The 26,763-nt window shown below is 46.5% G+C and overlaps 1 protein-coding gene across 1 annotated transcript in view; it reads left to right on the top strand.

The window, feature by feature from the left end:
* Positions 1–1,249: 1,249 nt before the first annotated feature.
* SERPINE2 (serpin family E member 2) overlaps positions 1,250–26,763 on the top strand; it is a gene marked incomplete at its 3' end in the record, with an annotated part of 72,166 nt that continues 46,652 nt past the window's right edge. Inside the window, exon 1 of the mRNA XM_082841823.1 lies at positions 1,250–1,256. The remainder of the gene's footprint in view (positions 1,257–26,763) is intronic.

Genomic DNA, 26,763 nt, shown 5'->3' with positions numbered 1-26,763 from the left:
ACTGTGCTTCCTTTTAATTTTAGGGCCCAAACTCCCATAGCATGTTTCCCTATATGAGAGGCTGTGAATACCCTTCCAAGATTCCAAGTTGCTCTAATGAGTAGATGCAAGCTTAATTCAAGGCTGTGTCTTAGGAGATTTACCATATTTTTTTCTCACAGTCGGGGCCGTGGGCCTGATGGTGAGGGTTCTGCACTAAGGGCAACATAAATTATGCCATTAAAGTTGGGTACCTACAAAACTAAGCTGATGCAAAGGCGGGCCGCATGCGGGAGATCTGGGTCATACAGCTGGGAGCAGGACGGTAATTTGCCGCCGGCCTCTGGGGTCTGTGCTTCTCTGCGGCGCACGAGGTCCCATCGGCTGTAGTAACCGGTTGGGAATGGCCGGATTCCCAGGTCTCTGCGGGGTACCTCACGCTGTCACCGCAACCAGGAATCCAGTTTTCTGGATCCCCTGGTCTACCTTTTGCCTAAGGCGACCAGCTGCGGCTCCTCTGTTCGCGAGGCCGGGAGAAGTCGTCTCTGGGGCACCCGGCGAAGAGGTTCGAGGGGTGATCTGTCCCTCCCCGGTCGCGACCTGGCACCGTTATCCCCATCACCCGGACCGGTAGGCACTGTCCCGGGGCGTCCCCCTGTTTCTCCCGGGGAGGGGGGCAGCCCAGACGACCACCCTGCGTCCCAGGGACGCGCCGCGAGCCCTTGGGTCCCTCCCCCTCCCAAACCTACCCCTCCGCCCCCCCCCCCCCCCCGCCTCCGAGCCCGGCGACCCACGTGCAGCTCAGGCCGGGCTGGTGCCGCAACTCGGGGTCGGCGCGTCTCCCGGCTCTTCTGGGCGCAGCCCCGGGACGGGGACCCGCGGGGGGCGGCCTCGGCGGGACGGCGGCGGGAGCGGGGGCGCCCCGGAGTGCGGGCGCGGGGATGCGGCGGCCGCTGGCACACAAAGGAGGCGGCGGGAAGGCGGGGCGGGGCGGGGCGGGGCGGGGCGGGGGCGGGGGCGGCAGGAAGGGGCGGGGGCCGCGCGCGCCGCGATAAAGCCCCCGCCGCCGGGGCCGGCCCGCTAGCTCAGTGGGGCTGCCGGGCTGCTCGGGTTGCGAGGGGTGTGCAGGCGTCGCCGCCTCTTTCCTCCGCTGCCCCTCCTCGCCGCCGCCGCCGCCGCTCTTCCTCCTCCGACTCCTCCGCCCCACCGACACCCGGCTCCGGCTCGGGCCGCGCCGCGCTCCGCGGCCGCCACCTGGGGATCCCGAGCGAGGGGCGGTGAGTACGGGCTGCGCTCCCCGCGGCCGATCCCGGGCGCCCGGGGCGGGAGGGGCGCAGCAGGCGCTGCCCGCCGCGCCGGGGACGGTCCCGGGGCTCGGCGCGCCGCCGGCTCCGCGCGGCGATCTTGCGCCGGGCCGGGAGGCTGCGGGGCCAGCGGGGCTGGGGGCGCCGGTGTCGAGGAGGAGGAACTTTCTCAGCCTCCCCCGGCCAGGCTGCCTCGGTCAAAGCTGCGTGCGCGCCCCGCACCCGTGCCCGGCCCGCGGGGAGCCCGAATAGGACCCGGGCGGGGCACGGAGGGGCCGCGCCGGCGGGCCAGGTGTCCGCGCGGCCGGGAGTCCTGGGGCCAGCGTGTCTGCTGCTGCCGCCGGTCCAGCCTAGCGGGCGCCCGTGACCCTGAACCTGGGATACCCAGGTACTCGCGGGCGTCCCCTACCCCGTACTTTGCGTGTGCGCCGCCTGTTCGCGAAAGACAAACGGACTCCTACTTGTTACCGCTGCCTGAGCGGGCTGGGGGTAACCGGTGATTTGGGGGAGAGCCTTTAAATTGGCTTCTGGCAACCGATGTAAGCCCATGGAGCTGATCTTTGCCATTTTCATCGTCTGTAGAAATGGGAATTGCAATGCTGATCAGTGCCTACAGGTAAGGTGAAAGTACTCAGAAATTCTGGGCGGAATTAGGTGTTTAATTTGCCTACAAACTGAGTGCGGAGGGAAGACTTCTATTACATAAGACAGCACTCCACCTTCAGGTATTATGGAAGATGCTATTGAAGGTTTTAGTGTTTTAATGAGCGAAAAATAGTCTTCGTGTGTGTCTCTCTTGAGAAATCTCGAATGCTGCTGTGTCTTGCTTTGACTACTTCGCAGGGAACGTTTTTATATTTATATTATTTATATTTAGCATCAACATAAAAAGCTGTTTGAAGGTTTGACTTCCTCTTTCAAGCCAGGAAGCAGTTTGCTCCTCTGAACTGTTCAGGAACAATTTACGTGATAATTTTATGCTTCGGAGATTTTATATCGGAAAGTTGAACACAGATAACTGGGGAAAAAATGTAAGCATTGCTAATTTGTATATCTAAAGCACACTTCAAAAATTGAAGATACTTTCAATGCTGACTGCATATCTAAATCAGTAATTATGTACTGTTTGCAGTATTTCAGCAAAAAATTTTCTTCAGCTGTGCAAATGAAGGTGTTAGCCTAAATCATCGAAGGCTTCTCTCAACCCCAAGTTTTGATGCTTTCTTAAAATCATGTTCAAAAATATTGTACAGTGCAGGGCAATTACTGAAGGTCATCAAGATGTCGCCTATCTCTTATTCTTTAAAAAAAATGAATCTATGCAGAAAATTTCTGCCTCCCATGAATTCACATAGTAGTGTAATTTGAAAAGGACAGAAATGATTCAATCTCCAAAGGACAGTAATTTTCAGTTCCACATGAGTGATTAAATACTAGTCAGAGATTGTTTGAGGTGGCAGAGTGGGAAATGAGTGGTGACCTAGCCAGGTCCCAGCTACACTTCTCTGTGGCCGTTCTCTGCCAGCTAGTCACTCTCCCACAGCATGGGAGACTTTGGCCCGTGGGCTTTCTCTCCTCCCCTAGTCCCACAGTCCATGTAGGGGCTGCTTCCGATTCCTACTTCCTTAACCATCTCGACTCCAGTGACCCCCACCCACTCCAGCTACTGGGTCCTCTACATCCAAGTCTTGCCCTCACCCAGAGACGCTCAGCTTCTGAAATCAGCACCTCAGTGTCTCTGCACCACAGGCTCCTTCCTTCCAGGTTGCAAACTGGTACTCCCATGGCAACTCTTCTTGAACACAAGAGATCTGTTCCCTTCCCTCCTTCCAGTTTGGCAGGTGCCTTTCATGGCCCACTCTAATGAGAAAGTAGGGGTCACCAGTTTGAAGTCTCCCCACGTCCTACCCCATTTCCTTCCTACAGATTTTTCCAGATTTACCCACATCCAAGAAATCTTCTTAAGCATCTGTTGTGTCCAGGCACTTTGCTAGGCCCTGGTGTATGGTAAATATAGCCGGTCGCTGTGCTCTTGAAACAGTCTTTCCTGTGGCAGCAAACAGACACAAAGAAACCTAACTATGCTCTAATAAAATAAGAATAAGGCAGAATAATAGAAGAGAAATCAAGTTGGGGCAGGGGCTTAGAGAAGGTTAGAGAGAAGACTTTCCTGTGGCAGTGCCTCATGTCTCCCAGTGAACTCTTTTCTTTTTTAATAGTGTTTTTAAAATGCCATAACCTCCCTTGTCAATGCATCCCCAGCTCACCTACAGCCACCACCTGTCTCCCAGGCTTCTTAAATGAGTTAACACTTCCCCAGGCTTCCCTTTTTTCCTAACTCTCTGCAAGCTGGCCAGAGACTCCCCAAAGTAGGAGAAGACCCCACAACTCCTGCATGAGTGGTCCTGCGCACGCGTCCTAGACCTCTCTGCAGCATCGGATACGGATCTTTCCTCTTTTTCTGATGGATGCTTTTCTCCTTCCCTAGTTGCCACCTCCTCCTGGTTTGCCTTCTGCCACCCTGGCACCTCCACTACCTCCTGGGGTGACCCAGGGCTCTGTTCTTACCCCTCTTCAGCTTCATGCAGAATGTTTGGGATACCACATTCCCACAGCTTCCACTTTCACCAGTACGAAGTGAGTCCCAGATTGGTACCTGCAGCTAGTTACCTAAAGTCTATGCCCTTTAGGCAGAAAAACCCACAGTAAGTCGAAAACTGATTTTAGTTCTCATCACCCACTCCGTACCTGTTTCAGCCTTGACCAAAATTTATCCTTTTTTTTTTTTTTTTGCTGGTGACTCGGCTGTTTACCAAGGTGCTAAAGCAGGAACCTCCCTCCCAGGGACGCTGGGCTCCTCCAGCAACCGCCTGCCGCCCGCATCCAGTCACCGAGTCCTTCTCGTGCTGTGAAATCCCATAAACCTCTGCTCTAGTCACCATGGCCCTGCCCTGCTTTAGAGCCCAGAAGTGGCAAAATGGTGGCCAGTGTGCCAATTCAGCTGGCAGATGTGTTGCTGGCTTGAACACAAGTATACAAAAATCGTGTGAATATTTGGAAATGTTACGATATCACTTGGATTTATAGCTCCTCTTAAAAACCAGGAGGCCTGGAACAGGAGGCCTACGTTCCCACATGGCAGCGCTTGGCTGGCACGGAGCTCCCAGTGCCTGGCCATGCTGGAGGCTGCTTGCTTTCCGCTTCCTCTTGCACCCGTGGTCCCCATTTACAGCAGCTTCCTAGCTCCCGTGGGCTTCCAACCATAGGCTGGGGGACCGTCAACAGCCCGGGAATGCTGAGTGGCTGACTGCACCGTTTCCTGCCTGGTCTGTTGCACTAGCTTTGCACCCCTTTCAAACCATCATCCACATTGCTTCTGGGGCTACTTACCTCAGGGCCCTCAAATCCGAATCTGCTTGTGTCCCTCCTGATAAAAACTCAGTGCCTCCCTCTTGCCTTGGGGACAGACCCCGACTCTGAAGGAGTAGCTGTGTTGCGTCACAAGCTAGGTATCTCAGATAGAAAGGTGAGCTTTCTATTGACTTTTTAAGGTGATGTACCTGCATTTCTCAAAATGCTTTTGAACCTCTATAAGGAGGGTCGCTAATATGTAATTCCAGTGTTATCTCACCCTTACTGAGATGCAGTCTCTGCTGTTTATAAACCGTTTCCACAGGTCTCACCACCTTCCCACTGCCTCATAACCACTCTGGAAGGAGACGGGGCAGGGTTGATTCCACATCCCAAGGCACGGGCTGCCCCAGAAGACCTCAGCCCTTGGAACATGGCGGAGCCCATTTCACATGGTGCCCAGAGTCATACAGTATGTCCCCAAGGTCACTCAGCTGCCTTTGGGCAGTCCTGTCCCAGAAGTCCTCAGCGCTCAGCCAGGGAACTTTCCACAGTGCCCTGCTCTCCTCCCTAGCAACTCCCCAGACTGCCGGCCATTTGTAATGACAGAGTCCAAGCTTTCTTCAACCCTTTCCCACCTCCCTGCCTTGTACCCTCCCGCAAACTTTGTTCTCTTGCAAAACTGAACTCCCTGCAGACTCCTCACACCATGGCGGTGCCCTTACTCCCCGCCTTGGCTCCTACGGGACCTCTGCCTGGAATTCTCTTTCTCCATCTTCTGCATTCATTGTCTGGCCAACTTCCCCTTTTTCAAGACTCATGTCTAGTATCACCTGTTCCAAAAAGTCTTTCCTGAAGACCAGTATCTCCCAGTCCCCTGTGGCACACGTGTGGTGTGTGCACACACATGTACATCCTACCAAGTGGATGCCTCTCTGATGGCGGTTACTGTGTCATAGCAACATACTCTACCCACCAGATTCTTAGTGCCGTGAAGTCGTGCCTGTGTTCTGGTTTCATTCGTACCAGCAGTGGTGCGTGACCCAAAGGCATTTAATGGCTGTTGAACTAAACCATATTCATATTTTTCATAAGTTTGCTGCACACTTTATGAAAGAGAGCTTGTCTTTGGGGCTTAAAGAGGAGCTCTCCTCCCAGACCTCTACCCCTGGTGCCGGATACTTCTGCATTTAATATATATCTTCACATTAAAAAAAAAAAATCTTTGATCAACCATGTCTTCTAAAAGACAGAACATTACCTAGAAAAAAGCAGAAGTCTAATACAGAAGTGCTTCTGTGTCTGTGTTCCCTTCAGTTACCCTCATCCGAACCCTCTTTGGCTTCATTCTGTCTTCCTTGAAGTCCACTGGCTGTACTTTGTATTTCACAGTTTATACAAGGTAGGAGAATACCTTCTGAGTTATTTCCATTAACCTTCTCGGTGAGGGTGATACATGCCCTCTTGCTGACCCTTGTTTTTCGTTTTGTTTTGTTTTTCAGTTTTCACCAGGGCAGTTTTTTGGCTGTCTTAAGCCGGGTTTGGTGGAAAGAGCCCTGGGTTGGGAGAGGGTCTGGGCTATGCTACAAACGATTTACATAGTTGACTATCTAGAACTTAATTTCCTTGCCTATACAATGGGTGTGTTGAAATAGTGATCTCAAAGCTGCCTTATTTAAAGAAACAATTTAACTTCTTGGCTAATTTTCGTTTCTGATCCAGCTTTCTCGTAAATATCAGGCCTAGGAGAAATTTTTTCTTAAATGCATTGTTTTATGTTTATCTACATGAAATTCTTCTCTTTCATTTTCCCTGTCTTTTAAACCTAAGAAATATATATTCAGTTTGGTTCTTCAGGACTTAGAAATAGCATTGAGGCCCAACATGAAGATTTATTTAGTTTGTATTCCCACTCGGAGGCATTTATAAAAATGTTAAATAGATTGGGTCCCCTATACTTGGATCTTCTTTGCAAACCACTGTTTCCAACCATAAATGTGCCCGTCTTCTCTTTCCAAAACCATCTTTCCTCGTGAGTAGATTGCACGCCTGATCTAAAAATCAATATTGGGTTTTAAAAAAATACCCTTAGGTATGAAATGGAGTGAAATGCAATCAACTACATCTTTAGGTTATTTCTTTTCTATAAGTTCACAGTTTGTCTAAGAACACTGAAAGACTAGGACAATTTTATTTCTCTTTTGAGAAATGCTACCTTTCACCCAATGGGACAAGTCAATTTACACAGTAAATGATTCTCCCCTTATTCTGCTGTTAGATTTCTAGGTCTGGATGGAAGCCCAGCCCAGAGAAGTTGGCGTTCCTTCTGCGACTCTTTTTGTGCATGGGGATGGCCACGGAGCCCAAGCAATCCTCTATTTGTAATTCCATTCATGCATCTGGACAAACATTTCATCTCCACTTCACCCTTGAATTCCTTCAAAGGTTGGGGTGGACACCCTAATTCAAGATCAGATGAGGAATACCCCATGCTCCTGCTTCAGTCTGACCTCAGACTTTGCCCTTTGTCTCAGAAGATAATTGGAGAATTGGAATCCACTGTGCCTTTCTATTTTTATCAGTTAATTCTTGGGAGAAAGATAATGTGGAGGGGTCTTCATATAAAACAGAAAAACTCTTATGAAAAGGCAGAAAGGATTTCGTCTAGTGACTGCAAATCTTGGTGAATGTACTTTGTTTCGTTTTTGTGATGCCTTCCCGCACCTTGCAGCAGTGAGAAGTCCGGTAACCTGGGGAATTTCTAAGAACATACTAAAAACAGCATCAGTACTTTCTCCCCCTTCCCTTCCCCGCTCCATTTAGTGCCAACTAATACAGCTATAGAAAAATTAACTACTTGTTTTGGGCCTAAGTTTTTATGGACCAAATCTTGAAAGTGGGTGTGGGTATGCGGGAGAGTTTAACCCCAAATACGAAGCCCACTGGAAAATGTATATGGTGACTGCAAATGAAAATAGATTTTTCTTTCTTTCTTTTGAGAAAATGCTATATAGATAATGGCAGTGTTTGCATCCTCTACTAAAGAGTTTTTTTCTTTTTTTAACTGGGGAATCCACTTAGGAAGAAATTATTTTTATTGAGGATTTGGTCATTGATTGGATTATATGAGCTTTAACTACCGTCTTATCTTTTGGTTATAAGGGCAGAAACCCCAATCAAAATAACTGACTCAGAAACACGGAGAGCATGGGGGGAACTACTGGCTTACGCTGCCGAGCCTGAGCCATGGCGGAGGTGCTTTGGCCCTGGAGGTGACTGGAACTAGATACTCAGGGCCTTGGGCCTCTTTTCTCTCCCTCCATGTCTCTTGTCTCCGGACCATGACATGACTGCAGGCACCTTCAGGCTTATCTCCCTACAGCCTTAGGATCAAAGAGGAAAGATGAGCTTCCGGTCAGTTCCAGTGGGAAAAATCGTATGGAGGCACTCTGATTGGCTCAGGTTGGGTCATGTGTCTTTCCCTGGACCAATGGCTGTGGTCAGGGGAATGGGATGCTATGACTGGCCAGATTCTGAGTCACAGGTTCAAGCCTGCAGTCAGGGGAGGAGGGAGGACTGAGAGGGTGTGCTGGACAGGCAAGTTAGCTCAACTATCATTAGTATTTGTTTGCAGTTGACAGAGGCACTGTGCTATCTCCTCCAGCCTCATGTTTACTTGTTGGACAGATACTAATATTCCCACTCGGACAGTTGTGAAGAAGAATGTGGAGCTGCCCAGGTGTCCGTGGTTATTCATACAACCTGTATGTGTCAATGCCAGAGCCTGCACCCAGGTCTGTAAATGTGTGCGCTGTGAGCTGGTACCATGAGCTGTCAGAGATTTACGACTCGTCAATATTTATAACCTCTCGAAAGGAAATTCCTGTCAAACAACGGGCCTCCTTTCAAGAGACCAGCTTCTCACTTTGCTGTATGATCTGCTTCAGTAAGACAACCAAAACAGAGATGGAAACAGACTAATATTTTTGTGTTATGATTGAAGTAATGTTTTTATGCCTTTTGGCCCCTGGGCCCAGTTGTTCCTTAGATACTTGTTTTTGTCCTGGGACTCAGATGCTAAAATTAGTACTGACCTTTGGATTGAAAAGGTAGAGTACATATACCCAGAGTCCAGGGGAATAACTTAGGCTGAGCTGGATAAAACTCAACTGAAGAACAAGTGTGACATGATTTTTAAAAGATGTCTAATTGAACTCCACAAATGTGTGGAGACTTAGCATAAAACATGGAGGTTTAACTTTTCTTTTTATTGTTTTTTTAATTTGTTATTTTTTGCGGTATGCGGGCCTCTCACTGTTGTGGCCTCTCCCGTTGCGGAGTACAGGCTCCGGACGCGCAGGCTCAGCGGCCATGGCTCATGGGCCCAGCCGCTCCGCGGCATGTGGGATCCTCCCAGACCGGGGCACGAAGTCATGTCCCCTGCATCGGCAGGCGGACTCTCAACCACTGCACCACCAGGGAAGCCCCTATAGTTTTTTTTACATTTAACTTTATTTCAAAGTTTGTCACATCAAATGGTATGTGCTCTCTTCCTCCCCCTCTTCCTTAGTCTAGTGTAGTAATTAAGAGTATGGAGGATGTAGAGACCGACGGGCTTTGGCCTGAACCTAGATTATATCGGTTACTAGTTGGAGGCCAGAAGGCCATAGCCAATTGCCTAGACTTCTCCAAGCCTCAGTTTCATCATCTGTGAGTTGGGCACAAAGGTAACCACATCTTAAGTGTTGTGAGGGTGCCGTGGAGAGTATGCTTTAGGTGCTGAGCACAGGGTCTAGAATGGAGCTGACTTCCAGGGCACGAGGTGGCAGTGGGGTTCCAGGCAAACATTTAACTCCTCTGGGACTGGTGTTTTCATTGCGCCTTTGACCTGAAGAATGAGTGGCTTGCTCTCTGTGTTTGCATACCTAGTTGCAGACCCTTTTCTGTAAAACTCTCAGTGGGTAGCACTCCCAGGGATCAGCTGGTCATCTGTCCTTTCCACAGGCTTCCAGCTCCTCCAGTACTGGCCATGGAGCAAAGGATGGCTGATGCCAGAAGTAAACTCCCTTTTACCCCACCTTATGAGGAAATGTAAGCAGCAGTGTTACCAGAAGTTCCTTCTAGAGGCACATTTCAGGCTAGCCCTGTCAGGCTGGGCGCTGTGTTTGTTTGTTTTGTTTTTTTGTTAGTTATGAAGAATGAATAAATTGTCTGTGCAGTAGGAAAAATAATCTATTTAGGTTTCTGCAGATGTAGCGTCCAGAGTCTTCTCTTTTTGTTCTCATTTTTCCGATTGAGAAAAAGTCATTCTACTGTATCCAGTGATGTCCATATACCTAGAAATAACCATTTTAACCACACACTGAATGTATTTAAAAGACATTTAATTATTCCTTCAATATACAAAAGAGTTCTATGAATGTTGGATTAACCACTGCCAACATCGTTAGATAGGAAATGTATTTTCTGCTGCCATTAGTAGGATTTTTTTAGGCTTTTACTGGCAGATATCCATATAGGACTTTATACAGCACTCAGTGTATGCCCACACGTGAATTATTGCTCAGACAATGGGATGGGAGATGCCAGGGAGATTCTATGTGATGGCTTAATTATAAAGAGAGTTTTCTTTCTAAAGGTGTGGATTTTCTTTTTGAAATTAATTTACTTGATAGACTCATATCATCTCTTGCCAAACCTGCGTTCATTTCTAGCAACTTGGAGGACTGGCCAGAGATGCCGAAGTATCCGTAGTGCACCTGTTCTTGCGCAGCAAGGTGGTAAATCGTGACTGTCAAAGTGCTAATCATACTAATGTGGATTAATTCAGCAATTACTGAAAACAGAGTTGTTCCATGCATGTGTATCACTTATTGGTGTCAAATTTCTTTGAGAACAATATATTTTTTTATGTATACAATAGCAAAAACGTGCTTTTCTCTTACTCTCTACCGTGTGTTCTAGTTATGTGTGTGTCTTATCCACCCCACTAGGAAACCGCCAGAACTTTGTGGTCTCTCTTACTCCTCTGGGCTCCCTTCACAGTACCTGACACAGAGGAGCCCAAAAGGCACTTGAAAGGGGAGAATGAAGCACAAGATCATTGGATCATCAGGGTGTCAAGGGCTGTGAGGCACATTTTATACCTGATCTTGTTGAATCTAAATAGCCCTTGTAGGGTAGAAATTAGTACTAGTTTACAGGTGAGAAAACTGAGATTCAGGTGTGTGGAGTACCCTGCTGAGATTCCCACCCATGGGGATGTTCTCTCCAGGGCTGGGTGTCTTGCAGAGGAGAGTTTTGATTCTGAAACATTTTTTTCAGGGAATGACTGAGGCCAAACAGTGGTGATGGAGCAGCAGTGCAGGGAACCACAGACCATTGCTGGATGGAGAATGACTTGGGGAGTCAGATGGACCTGGGTTTAAATGACTATTCTATCCTTAGTAGTTTTGTGTCTGCAAAATACTACCCGCCCCCAGTGTGCTCCATTTCCAAAGCTAGAGAATGGAGGTGTTGAGGATGCAGCTTCCTTGCAGAGAGAGATAGTATTGTTCCTGTCTTACACACAGGGAAATAGGAAGTATCATGAATTAGGTCACTTGACAAGCCTGAGGTCATTCTGTAGATGAGGAACTCGGAGGCTCCATGAGGGTCAGGAACATGGGCAAGTGATGGACTGTGTCCAGGTCTCAATTTCCTCCCATGTGAATTGAGGGCTTTGATGCCTGGCTTGCCAGGAGCCCAAGAGCGTCAGCCATGCTGATGCGAAAGCCCTTTACACATAGGAGTTTCTTAAATGTCAGTCACTGGGTCAGGGCTGTGACTTAGGTCACTTGGCAAGGTCAGGGCTGTGGCCGAGTGAGGATTCACCTCTCTGTTCCTATCACTTGTCACCTCTCCAGATGCAAGTCTAGGTACAGTTTGGTAACAGACCGCCATGACCTGTCACTCACCCCTGGTTAGCCCCCAGAGTACCCCCACTGACCTGGGGACTGTTACCACTCATTCCTTAGGGCCACTGGCTGGTTCATGTCTCCCTTTCTCTTTGTTGTTCACACCCATGTTCTCAAAGAGGATTATTCCCCGAGAGAAAAAGGGTTTCCCAACGCTTACTCTTGATGAATCTGCCCCACACAGGACTTCAAAGGAGCACGATGTGGCAGATCTGTTGTATTTGGGTGGCATGCAGTGTGAGAGCTACTTTTTGAGTGCTTACTCGGTGATAGGTGCTCTGCGAGACAAGAAGTAGACACAAAATAGGTTGACCTTTGAGGATCTTCTCTATGTAGGTAGAAAAGGCATATCCATGAGACTTTAGCAATTGAAGATAGTCTAGAACAGCGGTACACTGTAGTGGGGTGGCAGCAGGGGCGTTCGGGGGAAGCACTGTCTGTAGAGGATTTAAATGTAATAGTGAAGTTACCTCAGGCTTGGTTTGCTTTTTATTATCACTGTGTGCCATGGTGATAAACTATTTCTCCCCTGGACCAGACCATCACCCTGCCCCTCACTACTGTTCTGGGTCACTTATCCACTGCTGTGTAATGAGTGCCATGGATGAGAGGCTCAGGATGTCCCACTGGACTGGTCGGTGTGTGCTGAGTTGTTGGTGTGAAGGGACTCTAGGAGCGCCGTGTGTGGCCCTGGTGACCGGAGCGGCCGCTGGTGCCAGCCCAAAGCCACGGGCGTGCACTGCCTCCCTAAATCCACTTGGCAGCCCTGAAAGGCTGGAGGCCCGAGGTCATTCTATGGATGAGGGACCCGGAGCCTCCGTGAGGGTCAGGAATGCAGGCAAGTGATGGACGGTGTCCAGTTCTCGATTTCCTCCCACGTGAAATGAGGGCTGTGATGCCCACTTTCTAGGAGCCTGGGAAGCTCAGCCGTGCTGATGCTAAAGCCCTTTGCACACAGGAGTTTCTTAAATGTCAGTCGCTACTAATCACGTGTGTTCGTGTTCGCGCGCAGGGGTGTGTGTGTGTGTGTGTGTGTGTGTGTGTGTGTAGAGGTAAGTCTGTGCACAATGTGAAGCGTTGGCTCGTAGCTAATAAGCACAAATGTCCAGATAGCCCTCGGGGGTAATGCAGTCCTTTCTTTTTCTTTCATGTTACTCTCCATGAAAACCGTTTTGATCTAAATTGTGTAGAATTGCTATTTACTGATTTGTATCAATAATAATGAATTGGCCGGTTAGTCTCTCACGTGGTCTCTATGACTAAAGATGTGGAGATAACTTCTCCATGGGGGAGAAATCAGATCTCATAAAAAATATGACAGTTTTAGTGCACAGCTTTGGAAAGTGTGAAACATTACTTGCATGGAACTTCTACTTTCATTAAATACTCAAGACTACAAGACGCGGAGTGTCCAGAGCTGCAGTAAGGCCCGCTCTCTTCCGAGTCAGGCACGCACACTGAATTGGTGCCTGAGAGATGCCTTAATGAGTCACTGAAAAGCACTAAAATGGTGGAGTTTTGTCTGTGAAAATGAGAGTGTCCTAGTTTAAAAACCGTGTACATGAATATGAAGTGAAAAATTTATCTGAAATTGTCCCTCAGAGAAAGAGAGATTTGCTCTATATTAGGGTCCTTACAAAATCTTCCATTTTACAAAGATCCTGATATGTTTTTGGTCAGCGTTCACCAAAAGCACTGGATGGACGAGACTCATGAGAACACATGGGGAAGGCGTATTAGCCTGAAATCCCCTGTATCAATTCTTACTGTGAATGCTTTTAGCGACTGCATGATGAAAAAGGGTTTTTTAAAAAAAGGCAGAGAAGATGGCAGAAGAATAAGTGGAGATCACCTTCCTCCCCACAAATACATCTACACGTGGAACTGCTCCTATAGAACACCTACTGAACGCTGGCAGAAGATCTCAGACCTCCCAAAAGGCAAGAAACTCCCTACGTACCTGGATAGGGCAAAAGAAAAAAGAATAAACAGAGAAAAGAATACGGAAGGGTCCTGCGCCAGTGGGAGGGAGCTGTGAAGGAGGAAAGGTTTCCACACACTAGGAAGCCCTTTCGCGGGCGGAGACTGCGGGTGGCGGAGAGGGAAAGCTTTGGAGCTGCGGAGGAGAGCGCAGCCACAGGGGTGCGGAGGGCAAGGCGGAGAGATTCCCGCATGGAGGATCGGTGCCGACCGCCACTCACCAGCCCGAGAGGCTTGTCTGCTCACCCGCCAGGGCGGTCAGTCGGAGCGCAGGGAGAGGACTGGGGTTGGCGGCGTGAACACAGCCTGCAGGGGTTAGTGCGCCACGGCTAGCCGGGAAGGAGTCTGGGAAATCTCTGGAGGTGCCGAAGAGGCAAGAAACATTTTCTTGCCTCTTTGTTTCTTGGTGCGCAAGGAGAGGGAATTCAGACCGCCGCTTAAAGGAGCTCCAGAGATGGACGCGACCCACGACCATCAGCACAGACCCCAGACACGGGCATGAGACGCTGAGGCTGCTGCTGCTGCCACCAAAAGCCTGTGTGCGAGCACAGGTCACTATCCACACCCCTCTACTGGGGAGCCTGTGCAGCCCGCCACTGCCAGGGTCCCAGGATCCAGGGACAACTTCCCCGGGAGAACGCACGGTGCGCCTCAGGCTGGTGCAATGTCACGCCGGCCTCTGCCACCATAGGCTCGCCCCGCACTCCGTGCCCCTTCCTCCCCCCGGCCTGAGTGAACCAGAGCCCCCGAATCAGCGGCTCCTTTAACCCCGTCCTGTCTGAGCGAAGAACAGACGCCCTCAGGCAACCTACACGCAGAGGCGGGGCCAAATCCAAAGCTGAGCCCCTGGGAGCTGTGAGAACAAAGAAGAGAAAGGGAAATCTCCCCCAGCAGCCTCAGGAGCAGCGGATTAAAGCTCCACAATCAACTTGATGTACCTGCATCTGTGGAATACATGAATAGACAACGAGTCATCCCAAATTGAGGAGGTGGACTTTGGGAGCAACTATATATATTTTTTTCCCTTTTTCTCTTTTTGTGAGTGTGTATGTGTATGCTTCTGTGTGTGATTTTGTCTGTATAGCTTTGCTTTTACCATTTGTCCTAGGGTTCTGTCTGTCCGTTATTTTTGTTTGTTTGTTTTGTTTTGTTTTGTTTTGGTATAGTTTTTAGCGCTTGTTATTGGTGGATTTGTCTTTTGGTTTGGTTGCTCTCTTCCTTTCCTTATTTTAAATTACTTTTTAAATTTTTAACAATTTTTCTTTACTTTAATAACTTTATTTTATTTTATTTTTTCTTTCTTTCTTTCTTTCTTTTCTCCCTTTTATTCTGAGCTGTGTGGATGACAGGGTCTTGGTGTTCTGACTGGACATCAGGCCTCTGCCTCTGAGGTGGAAGAGCCTAGTTCAGTACATTGGTCGACCACAGACCTCCCAGCTCCATGTAATATGAAATGGTGTAAGTCTCCCAGAGATCTCCATCTCAACACCAAGACCCAGCTCCACTCAACTACCAGCAAGCTACAGTGCTGGACACCCTATGCCAAACAACTAGGAAGACAGGAACACAACCCCACCCATTAGCAGAGAGGCTGCCTAAAATCATAATAAGGCCACAGACACCCGAAAACACACCACCAGACGTGGACCTGCCCACCAGAAAGACAAGATCCAGCCTCATCCACCAGAACACAGGCACTAGTACCCTCCACCAGGAAGCCTACACAACCCACTAAACCAACCTTAGCCACTGGGGGCAGACACCAAAAACAATGGGAACTACGAATCTGCAGGCTGCAAAAAGGAGAGCCGAAACACAGTAAGATAAGCAAAATGAGAAGACACAGAAGCACAGCAGATGAAGGAGCAAGGTAAAAACTCACCAGACCTAACAAATTAAGAAGAAATAGGCAGTCTACCTGAAAAAGATTTCAGAATAATGATAGTAAAGATGATCCAAAATCTTGGAAATAGAATGGAGAAAATACAAGAAACGTTAAACTAGGATCTAGAAGAACTAAAGAGCAAAGAAACAATGATGAACAACACAATAAATGAAATTAAAAATTCTCTAGAAGGAATCAATAGCAGAATAACGGAGGGAGAAGAACAGATAAGTGACCTGGAAGATAAAATAATGGAAATAACTACCGTAGAGCAGAATAAAGAAAAAAGAATGAAAAGAATTGAGGACAGTCTCAGAAACCTCTGGGACAATATTAAACGCACCAACCTTAGAATTATAGGGGTCCCAGAAACAGAAGAGAAAAAAAAAGGGACTGAGAAAATATTAGAAGATATTATAGTTGAAAACTTCCCTAATATGGGAAAGGAAATAGTTAATCAAGTCCAGGAAGTGCAGAGAGCCCCATACAGGATAAATCCAAGGAGAAACACGCCAAGACACATATTAATCAAACTATCAAAAATTAAATACAAAGAAAAAATATTAAAAGCAGCAAGGGAGAAATAACATACAACAGAATCCCCATTAGGTTAACAGCTGATCTTTCAGCAGAAACTCTGCAAGCCAGAAGGGAGTGGCAAGACATATTTGAAGTGATGAAAGGGAAAAACCTACAACCAAGATTACTCTACCCAGCAAGAATCTCATTCAGATTCGATAGACAAATTAAAACCTTTACAGACAAGCAAAAGCTAAGAGAATTCAGCACCACCAAACCAGTTTTACAACAAATGCTAAAGGAACTTCTCTAGGCAGGAAACACAAGAGAAGAAAAAGACCTATGATAACAAACCCAAAACAATTAAGAAAATGGTACTTTGAACATACACATCGATAATTACCTTAAATGTAAATGGATTAAATGCTGCAACCAAAAGACATAGACTGGCTGAATGGATACAAAAACAAAACCCGTATATATGCTATCTACAAGAGACCCACTGCAGACCTAGGGACACATACAGACTGAAAATGAGTGGATGGAAAAAGATATTCCATGCAAATGGAAATCAAAAGAATGCTGGAGGACTTCCCTGGTGGCGCAGTGGTTGAGAGTCCACCTGCCAATCCAGGGGACATGGGTTCGTGCCCTGGTCCAGGAAGATCCCACATGCTGTGGAGCAGCTAGGCCCATGAGCCATGGCTGCTGAGCCTGCGCATCTGGAGCCTGTGCTCCACAACGGGAGAGGCCACAAGAGTGAGAGGCCCGCGTACCTCAAAAAGAAAGCTGGAGTAGCAATACTAATATCAGACAAAATAGACTTAAAAACAAAGACTATTACAGGAACCAAAGAAGGGCACTATATAATGATAAAGGGATCAAATCCAAGAAGAAGATATAACAATTATAAATATTTATGCACCCAACATAGGAGCACCTCAATACATATGGCAAATGGTAACAGCCATAAGAGGGGAAATCGACAGTAAAACAATCATACTAGGGGACTTTAACACCCCACTTTCACCAATGGACAGATCATCCAAAATGAAAATAAATAAGGAAACACAAGCTTTAAATGATACATTATACAAGATGGACTTAATTGATATTTATAGGACATTCCATCCAAAAACAACAGAATACACTTTCTTCTCAAGTGCTCATGGAACATTCTCCAGGATAGATCATATCTTGGGTCACAAATCAAGCCTTAGTAAATTTAAGAAAATTGAAATTGTATCAAGTATCTTTTCTGACCACAACAGTATGACACTGGATATCAATTACAGGGAAAAAAAACTGTAAAAAATACAAACACATGGAGGCTAAACAGTACACTACTTAATAACCAAGAGATCACTGAAGAAATCAAAGAGGAAATCTAAAAATACCTAGAAACAAATGACAGTGAAAACACGATGACCCAAAACCTATGGAATGCAGCAAAAGCAGTTCTAAGAGGGAAGTTTATAGCAACACAATCCTACATTAAGAAACAAGAAACAGGCTTCCCTGGTGGCGCAGTGGTTGAGAGTCCGCCTGCCGTTGCAGGGGACACGGGTTTGTGCTCTGCAACGGGAGAGGCCACAACAGTGAGAGGCCTGCGTACCCCCCCAAAAAAAAGAAACAAGAAACATCTCAAACAACCTAACCTTACACCCAAAGCAATTAGAGAAAGAAGAACAAAAAACCCCCAAAGTTAGCAGAATGAAAGAAATCATAAAGATCAGATCAGAAATAAATGAAAAAGGAATGAAGGAAACAATAGCAAAGATCAATAAAACTAAAAGCTGGTTTTTTGAGAAGATAAACAAAATTGATAAACCATTAGCCAGACTCATCAAGAAAAAAAGAGAGAAGACTCAAATCAGTAGAATTAGAAATGAAAAAGAAGTAACAACTTACACTGCAGAAATACGAAGGATCATGAGAGATTACTAGAAGCAACTATATGCCAATAAAATGGACAACCTTGAAGAAATGGACAAATTCTTAGAAAAGCACAACCTTCTGAGACTGAACCAGGAAGAAATAGAAATATAAACAGACCAATCACAAGCACTGAAATGGAAACTGTGATTAAAAACCTTCCAACAAACAAAAGCCCAGGACCAGATGGCTTCACAGGAGAATTCTATCAAACATTTAGAACAGAGCTAACATCTATCCTTCTCAAACTCTTCCAAAATATAGCAGAGGACTGTAGCCTGTGCTATAGATGGGAGTGACTGTATGACTGAAATGCAGACTGCATGACTGAAACACTCCCAAACTCATTCTACGAGGCCACCATAACCCTGATACCAAAAAGAGACAAAGATGTCACAAAGAAAGAAAACTACAGGCCAATATCACTGATGAACATAGTTGCAAAAATCCTCAACAAAATACTAGCAAACAGAATCCAACAGCACATTAAAAGGATTATACACCATGATCAAGTGGGGTTTATCCCAGGAATGCAAGGATTCTTCAATATACGCAAATCAATCAATGTAATACACCACATTAACAAATTGAAGAGTAAAAACCATATGATCATCTCAATAGATGCAGAAAAAGCTTTTGACAAAATTCAACACCCATTTATGATAAAAACCCTCCAGAAAGTAGGCATAGAGGGAACTTACCTCAACATAATAAAGGCCATATATGACAAATCCACAGCCAACATCGTCCTCAATGGTGAAAAACTGAAACCATTTCCACTTAGATCAGGAGCAACACAAGGTTGCCCGCTCTCGCCACTGTTATTCAACATAGTTTTGGAAGTTTTGGCCACAGCAATCAAAAAAGAAAAAGAAATAAAAGGAATCCAAATTGGAAAAGAAGAAGTAAAGCTGTCACTGTTTGCAGATGACATGATACTATACATAGAGAATCCTAAAGATGCTACCAGAAAACTGCTAGAGCTAATCAATGAATCTCGTAAAGTAGCAGGATACAAAGTTAATGCACAGAAATTTCTTGCATTCCTATACACTAATGATGAAAAATCTGAAATTGAAATTAGGGAAACACACCCATTTACCATTGCAACAAAAAGAATAAAATACCTAGGAATAAACCTACCTAAGGAGGTAAAAGAACTGTATGCAGAAAACTATAAGACACGGATGAAAGAAATTAAAAATGATACAAACAGATGGAGAGATATACTGTGTTCCTGAATTGGAGGTATCAACATTCTGAAAATGACTATATTACCTAAAGCAATCTACAGATTCAGTGCAATCCCTTTCAAACTACCACTGGCATTTTTCACAGTACTAGAACAAAAAATTTCACAATTTGTATGGAAACACAAAAGACCCCGAATATCCAAAGCAATCTTGAGAAAGAAAAACAGAGCTGGAGGAATCAGGCTCCCTAACTTCAGACCATACTACAAAGCTACAGTAATCAAGAGAGTATGGTACTGGCACAAAAAACGAAGTATAGATCAATGGAGCAGGATAGAAAGCCCAGAGATAAACCCACACACATATGGTCACCTTATTTTTGATGAAGGAGGCAAGAATATACAATGGAGAAAAGACTGCCTCTTCAATAAGTGGTGCTGGGAAAACTGGACAGCTACATGTAAAAGAATGAAATTAGAACACTCCCTAACACCATACACAAAAATAAACTCAAAATGGATTAAAGACCTAAATATAAGGCCAGACACTATAAAACTCTTAGAGGAAAACATAGGCAGCACACTCTATGACGTAAATCACAGCAAGATCCTTTCTGACCCACCTCCTAGAGAAATGGAAATAAAAACAAAAATAAACAAATGGGACCTAATGAAACTTCAAAGCTTTTGCACAGCAAAGGAAACCATAAACAAGACAAAAATACAATGCTCAGAATGGAGAAAATATTTTCAAACCAAGCAACTGACAAAGGATTAATCTCCAAAATCTACAAGCAGCTCGTGCAGCTCAATATCAAAAAAATAAACAACCCAATCCAAAAATGGGCAGAAGACCTAAATAGACATTTCTCCAAAGAAGATATACAGATTGCCAACAAACACATGAAAGGATACTCAACATCACTAATCATTAGAGAAATGCCAATCAAAACTACAATGAGGTATCACCTCACACCAGTCAGAATGGCCATCATGAAAAAATCTACAAACAATAAATGCTGGAGAGGGTGTGGAGAAAAGGGAACCCTCTTGCACTGTTGGTGGGAATGTCAATTGATACAGCCACTATGGAGCACAGTATGGAGGTTCCTTAAAAAAGTAAAAATAGGGCTTCCCTGGTGGCACAGTGGTTGAGAATCTGCCTGCTAATGCAGGGGACATGGGTTCGAGCCCTGGTCTGGGAGGATCCCACATGCTGCGGAGCAACTAGGCCTGTGAGCTACAACTACTGAGCCTGCGCGTCTGGAGCCTGTGCTCCGCAACAAGAGAGGCCGCGATAGTGAGAGGCCCGTGCACCGTGATGAAGAGTGGCCCCTGCTTGCCATAACTAGAGAAAGCCCTCACACAGAAACAAAGACCCAACACAGCAAAAGTAAATTAATTAATTAATAAACTGCTACCCCCAACATCTTATTTAAAAAAAAAAAAAAAAAAAACTAAAAATAGAGCTAACATATGACCCAGCCTCCCACTCCTGGGCATGTACCCTGAGAAAACCATAATTCAAAAATAGTCATGTACCACAATGTTCATTGCAGCACAGTTCACAATAGCCAGGATGTGGAAGCAACCTAAGTGTCCATCAATAGATGAATGGATAAAGAAGATGTGGCACATATATACAATGGGATATTACTCAGCCATGAAAAAAAACAAAATTGAGTTATTTGTAGTGAGGTGGATGGACCTAGAGTCTGTCATACAGAGTGAAGTTAAGTCAGAAAGAGAAAAACAAACACTGTATGCTAACACATATATATGAATCTAAAAATAAAAGGTTCTGAAGAACCTAGGGGCAAGACAGGAATAAAGATGCAGATGTAGAGAATGGACTTGAGGACACAGGGAGGGGGAAGGGTAAGCTGGGACAAAGTGAGAGAGTGGCATGGACATATATACACTACCAAACGTAAGGTAGATAGCTAGTGGGAAACAGCCGCATAGCACAGGGAGATTACCTCTGTAATTTGTGACCACCTCGAGGGGTGGAATAGGGAGGGTGGGAGGTAGGGAGATGCAAGAGGAAAGAGATATGGGGATGTGTGTATATGTATAGCTGATTCGCTTTGTTATAAAGCAGAAACTAACACACCATTTTAAAGCAATTATACTCCAATAAAGATGTTAAAAAAAAAAAAAGGCAGAGAAATCGAATACAGACTTAGTCATTACTGCAGAGGTCATGACTTCACAGTCGCCAAATGTTGAATGTTGTATTAGTTAAGGTCATGCTAGTTGCCGTAACAAATAAACGCAAACGTGTACCATGGTTCAAACATGATGGAAGGTTATTCTCCATTTGCATAAAGCCCCAAATGGGTGTGTCACTTTCCTGGTGCGGACCTGGTGATTCAGTGACCCAGCCTCCTTCCATCGTGTGGCTCCACTTCATTTCACATGTGGGTTCCCAGGGCATGATGCCTGTCAGCAAGAAGCTGGTGGAAGCAGAAAGGTCATGGCAGAATGCGCATGGCAGGTCTTGATGGGCCAGGCCTGAGGGCAGCATACATCACTTCCACTCCCGTTTCGCTGACGGCATTTCAGTCATACAGTCATATAGCACAGGCTACAGTCCTATCTTTAGAAGAAGAGGAAATGGGTTTGCTGAGTAGGTAGCAATTCTGTCAGATGAAATTTTATCAAAACCACAAAGGGTCATTTTAAAATGGAACACAGTAATATGCTGTGGGGAATCACAGATATATTTTTTACCTATGAGGGCCACTGCGCTGATGCTCTGTGAAGGGCTTCTTATGGCTTAGGATAGATTTTTCCATGGCAGTGTCACACATAGATTTGGAAAGCGTGGTATCACAGGCAACTTGGAAGAAAAGTGGATAATGTGCTCGGGGAAATCGTTAGACAACACAAAAAGCGATGACAGGCATGTAGAAGATGTCTGGGGAAAATCCTGAACTAAATTGCTTCACAGAAGGTGGCAATGGAAAGAAAGGTTCTATTTCTAGAGTCACATAATATACGTGCTTTCACGTGTTAGTCATAAAGTTTACCTAGTCCTGTGGACCAAAACTTGGGTGGGCTGGGGAGGAGGTGTCAGGATCTTCTTGTTGGGGAAGAGGGCTGTCGTTTTTGGGAGATACCATATATTCAAGCACATATTAGAAGTAAAAAATAAAGACTTAAATGATGGAAGAAGGGGCGCCTCTTGCAGCTTGGGAGAGGGTCGTCAGGTGTGCTCAGAGCACCATTCTGCAACCGGGAGCAGAAGGCGAGGCGAAGCTGGGGGACGGGATCAACGCCAATCCTGAGCTCTGACGGGGGGTGGGGGGGGGGAGATGGGTGAAAGAAGACCCGGAAGGATAGGACAAAGGGGGAGGCAGTTGACAGCGTGACGGGCGCATCTCTGCCCTCTCTCTGGAAGAAGCCTCTGGCAACATCCGTCGCGCCGAGGTGGGCATATCCACGAGGTCCTCGCCTCTTTCTTGCTGTGTGACGTGAGGCAGATGCCTCAACCTCTCTGCATTTCTGTTATCTCAACCGTATCCCGAACGGCTCACGTGAGATTTAGTAAGACGCTGTGCTCACAGGGCTGTACACACAGGAAGAGCTTTAGAAACAACCTCCCGTCTCCTGTGCAGAGGCTCGCCGGCTCCACTGTTGGTGAGCGTTGTCTCCATAACTGGCCCTGAGAAAAGGGGGAGGCATTCTCCCCCTGCAAACTGTGGCTTCATGACAAAGAGCAGCTCAGCCTCCTGTCCCGAAGGATTCCTCAGTGCAGTGCCTTATAGCAGAGGTTAGGCAACGGTGAGAACTTTCATTGTCATTGTTTTTTGTTTTTTTTGTATATCTGGTATTGATTCTTCTTTTCCTTTAATTTTATTGGAGTACAGTTGATTTACAGTGCTGTACACCTGAAACTGAAAACTAACGCAACGTTGTAAGTCATTGATTTTTAATTCCTGAAATCCTTTTTCTACCTGAGCTTTGTATAAAGGCCGTTCCTATGAGGAAGAGTTCTGTGGGACCTGAGAGTTGTCATATCGCTTCTCAGGACAGTGTTTCATGTGTGTACCTTCTGAGGTGCAGAATGGGGGAGAGGGGTAATCACTGATTTGACAGATGAGGAAGCTGAGACACAGAGCAGGGATTTATGCTACACAGGCAGGCCTAGGGCTAGACAATCCTATTCCACCATCGTTTCAAAGTGGACACAGGTTAGAGCAACTCCCCTCCCCCTACCAGATCCCTTCGGAAGGCACCAGCGGAGACCTCAGTGAGAAAAATCAAGTCAGGCTAAAGGAAGAACCTTGGTATTTGAGTAACTAAAGCCAAGTTTGGAATTGTGCTTCCCATAACTTCAGGTGGTTTCTAAGCTTTGCAGAACTTTGCTGGTTAGATGGCTGCTTGCTGGGAAAAGAAAAACCAAAAACAACAACAACAAAAACATGGAAGTAGAGAGTGATCATCTTAAATATTCCTTTGGGATTTTATTTGTTTACAAACTCATCTCGCTCTCCTTTTGGGAGATATTCTCTGGGCCACAGAAGTTTGAATGGGTCAAGTCTAGGAGTGTTTGTATTCCTTTTAAATCCATTGCTTTAAAAGTCACTTGGAGCATTAAAAACCTCAGTTCCTAGTGTGAAAACTTAGGCATGGTTGAGGCTCACCAAGCAATGTTGACCTAAGTGTGCAGAGCACTTGATTGTACACTGTAAAAAGGAGATGCACGTTGAAATTCCTCCTGGGTGCTTTAACTCATGCATTACATGTGCAGTATTTTCAATTAGCTGCAGAAAAAAGTACCTTCGGTGTGGGTCTATTTTTACAGCTGGGAATTGCCCTGAAAACACAACTATTTCATACATGTGAGATTTATTTAAGTGACTCACGGGGCATTTGCAGTTTAACCAGTAATTGAAAATATTATTGCAGTGTGGCAGATAAAAGTAGGAAGTCATTTTGCATTCCTCCAAGCTCAATAGGCTTATGTTAGTCCAAGGCGCGGGCAGTGGACAGCGGGTGAGAGCAGTGTTGAGATTCGATCCTTCCCATTTCATTCCCGGGCTGTGCTAACACCATGGAAAGAAAGAGACCGCCTGGCCTAAGGATGCTGTGAGAAGGTGTTCTCAGCAAGGACCCAAAGCACTAAGGTGTTCTCTTGTCTCTCTCTCCTGTTTTCACGTACCAGACACAGATGGAAGGTCCGATCATATGTGAGGAGCCCCATCCTTCCCCTGATTCTTCGCCGACTACCTGTTTCTTCCCTACCATGCTTTTGCCCCCTGTTTCACATCAGCTGTCACCCAACTCACCAAGGCAGAAAGCTAGCTTGAGACTCTCAGGAGGGACCAACCAGCCCCTCCGTGGTGGTTCATAAACATTACCAAGGATTTGGGGTACGTGTTCCCGCTGAAAGGATGTTGTAAATGGTAGTTAGGTAACGCTGTATTAAAATGCATTCTTGCTCCCGTGATTCAGTCAAAGCGTGGGTTACTTAGGCATTCTGTGGGCAGAATTCAAATCCTAACCACCAATTTTTAATTTTTCTCGGGGTCAACAGTTCTTAGCCAGGGGCTATCCCTCTCTTTCCCAGGAACGTTTGTCAATGCCTGCAGACATTTGGTTGTCACACTGGGTGAGTGGTGCTACTGGCATGTAATGGGGAGGCCAGAGATACAGCTAAACACCTCACAATACACAGGGCAGCTGCTACAACACAGAGCTATCCAGTCCCAAATGTCAATAGTGCCAAGCTGTGAAAGCTTGCTCTAGAAAAGAAGAAATATCTTCCCCAAAGACTTTTCGATCCCAACCTGCCTGTAAGATGGTGGCTTCTGCAATCGACATTAGTACGTGAGGTGAATTCAGGTGCTCGCCAAAGGGCTGGCTTCTTCATCGATGCCCTGGTTACATAGAGAATCCCTTGGTATCCCTTGTGCCGCACTGGACACTGGGGAAACTTGGTGAACAGAACAGAAAATGTCCCGCCCCACCCCCAGTCAGAAGGAGCAGGATTACGGAGGCTGGAGGTGGGAAAGAGCCTGGCAGCTTCTACAAACTGCCAGGGGGAGAGTGTATCTGTCAAAGGAAGCCAAATCCGAGCAGGCTGGCCAGGTCGTAGGCTGTGGGAGGGTAAGAGTTCAGGGAAGCCACTGCAGGTTTGATGCAGGTCTTGGTGCCAAAAGTCAAGGTCAGCCTTCCGTATCAGCAAGGTCACTGGGCAGTGCAGACGGTGGGTTCAGTGTGGGAGACTGATGTCTTCTTCCAGGACTGTCGGTGGCTTGCTTAGCACAAAGAAGGCAGAGAGAGTAGACCATTCAGGAACCATCTCAGGGGTGGAGAGATAGAGCTTGTTGATGGTTCAGTGGGGTCGGGGGGAGGCTGGAGGATGACTCCCAGACTTTCTGCTTAGATTCTTGAGTGGGTGGGGAGCCGCACTTACGGGGATGTGGATCCTGGAGGAACAGCAAGTTTAGGGAAGAGGAATACTCTTTCCTCCCATTACAGAATCTCTGTGAAAACCGATAAGGGCACTTCTCCATCTTTCTACCCAATGTTTCTTTTGAAAAGAAGCATTGGGCTTTAGAGTCAGCTCTGTTAGCTAAAATCTAAGATATTTCTCCTGGATTACCTCTTCTCTCCAGTTCCCATCATAATTGGCTTTCCAATGTAGCTCAGAGTTATTTCTAAATGGCTTCCTTGGGCAATCATCAGGCATTTTCTCTGTGAGATATCCTCTCCATCTAAGCAAATTAAACAGTAATGAGACTCTGCACACCATCCAGGCTTCTGAGATACAGCTTGTCTGGCTTTGCCACACTAAAACTTTTTAAAACTTGTGATAGTCTAATCCTGCCCTATTCCATTTTCAGCTGGTAGGAAACACTTTTCCTTATTCATGAGTCTGGCAGTCTCGGAAGAAGCACCAGGAAATCATCAGAGCCTGATGCCCGTTTCCTGGGTTCCTCAGTAACCATTGGTCCTTTCCTGACGCCAACGCCAGGGCCATTCAAGGAGGCTGCATGGGGCCCAGCTTCTGCCTCGGGAGGACAAGGCCACTCAGGTCACCTTCCCTGAGGACTTGTGACCAGAGGTGAAACTCTGATAAAGTCACATGGTAGACCCTTGAAGCCCACCTGCAGCAGAAACATGAAGGAAATGGGCCACAGTTGAAAAAAGACCACGAGTAAATAGAAAAGGCAGCTTAAAAATTCCCTTTGACTTTCAGAAATTGGAATTTGGGGAAATTTTGCCTCTGAGGAAACTGTTAGGATGGGCTGGCGAGTCCACCTTCAGAGGCTGAGGAGAGAGACCCCAGGACTCCTCGACCCTCTGTGATAACGGCAGTCAGGGCAGAGCCAGCTTGGTTGAGCCCTTGGTGTTTGAGAGCTGTCCAAAGAACCTGAGATGGGGCTTCCCTGGTGGCGCAGTGGTAGAGAGTCCGCCTGCCGGTGCAGGGGACATGGGTTCGTGCCCCGGTCCGGGAAGATCCCACATGCCGCGGAGCGGCTGGGCCCGTGAGCCATGGCCGCTGAGCCTGCACGTCCGGAGCCTGTGCTCCTCAACGGGAGGGGCCACAACAGTGAGAGGCCCGCGTACCGCAAAAAAAAAGAAAAAAAGAACCTGAGATGTATCACCCATTTTTATTCCTCACATCAGCCCCTGAGGCAGGGACTACTG

Source organism: Leucopleurus acutus (genome assembly GCF_964270905.1).
Source record: "Leucopleurus acutus genome assembly, chromosome: 6".
Taxonomy (NCBI): domain Eukaryota; kingdom Metazoa; phylum Chordata; class Mammalia; order Artiodactyla; family Delphinidae; genus Leucopleurus; species Leucopleurus acutus.
This window is presented reverse-complemented; position numbering and strand designations above follow the sequence as displayed.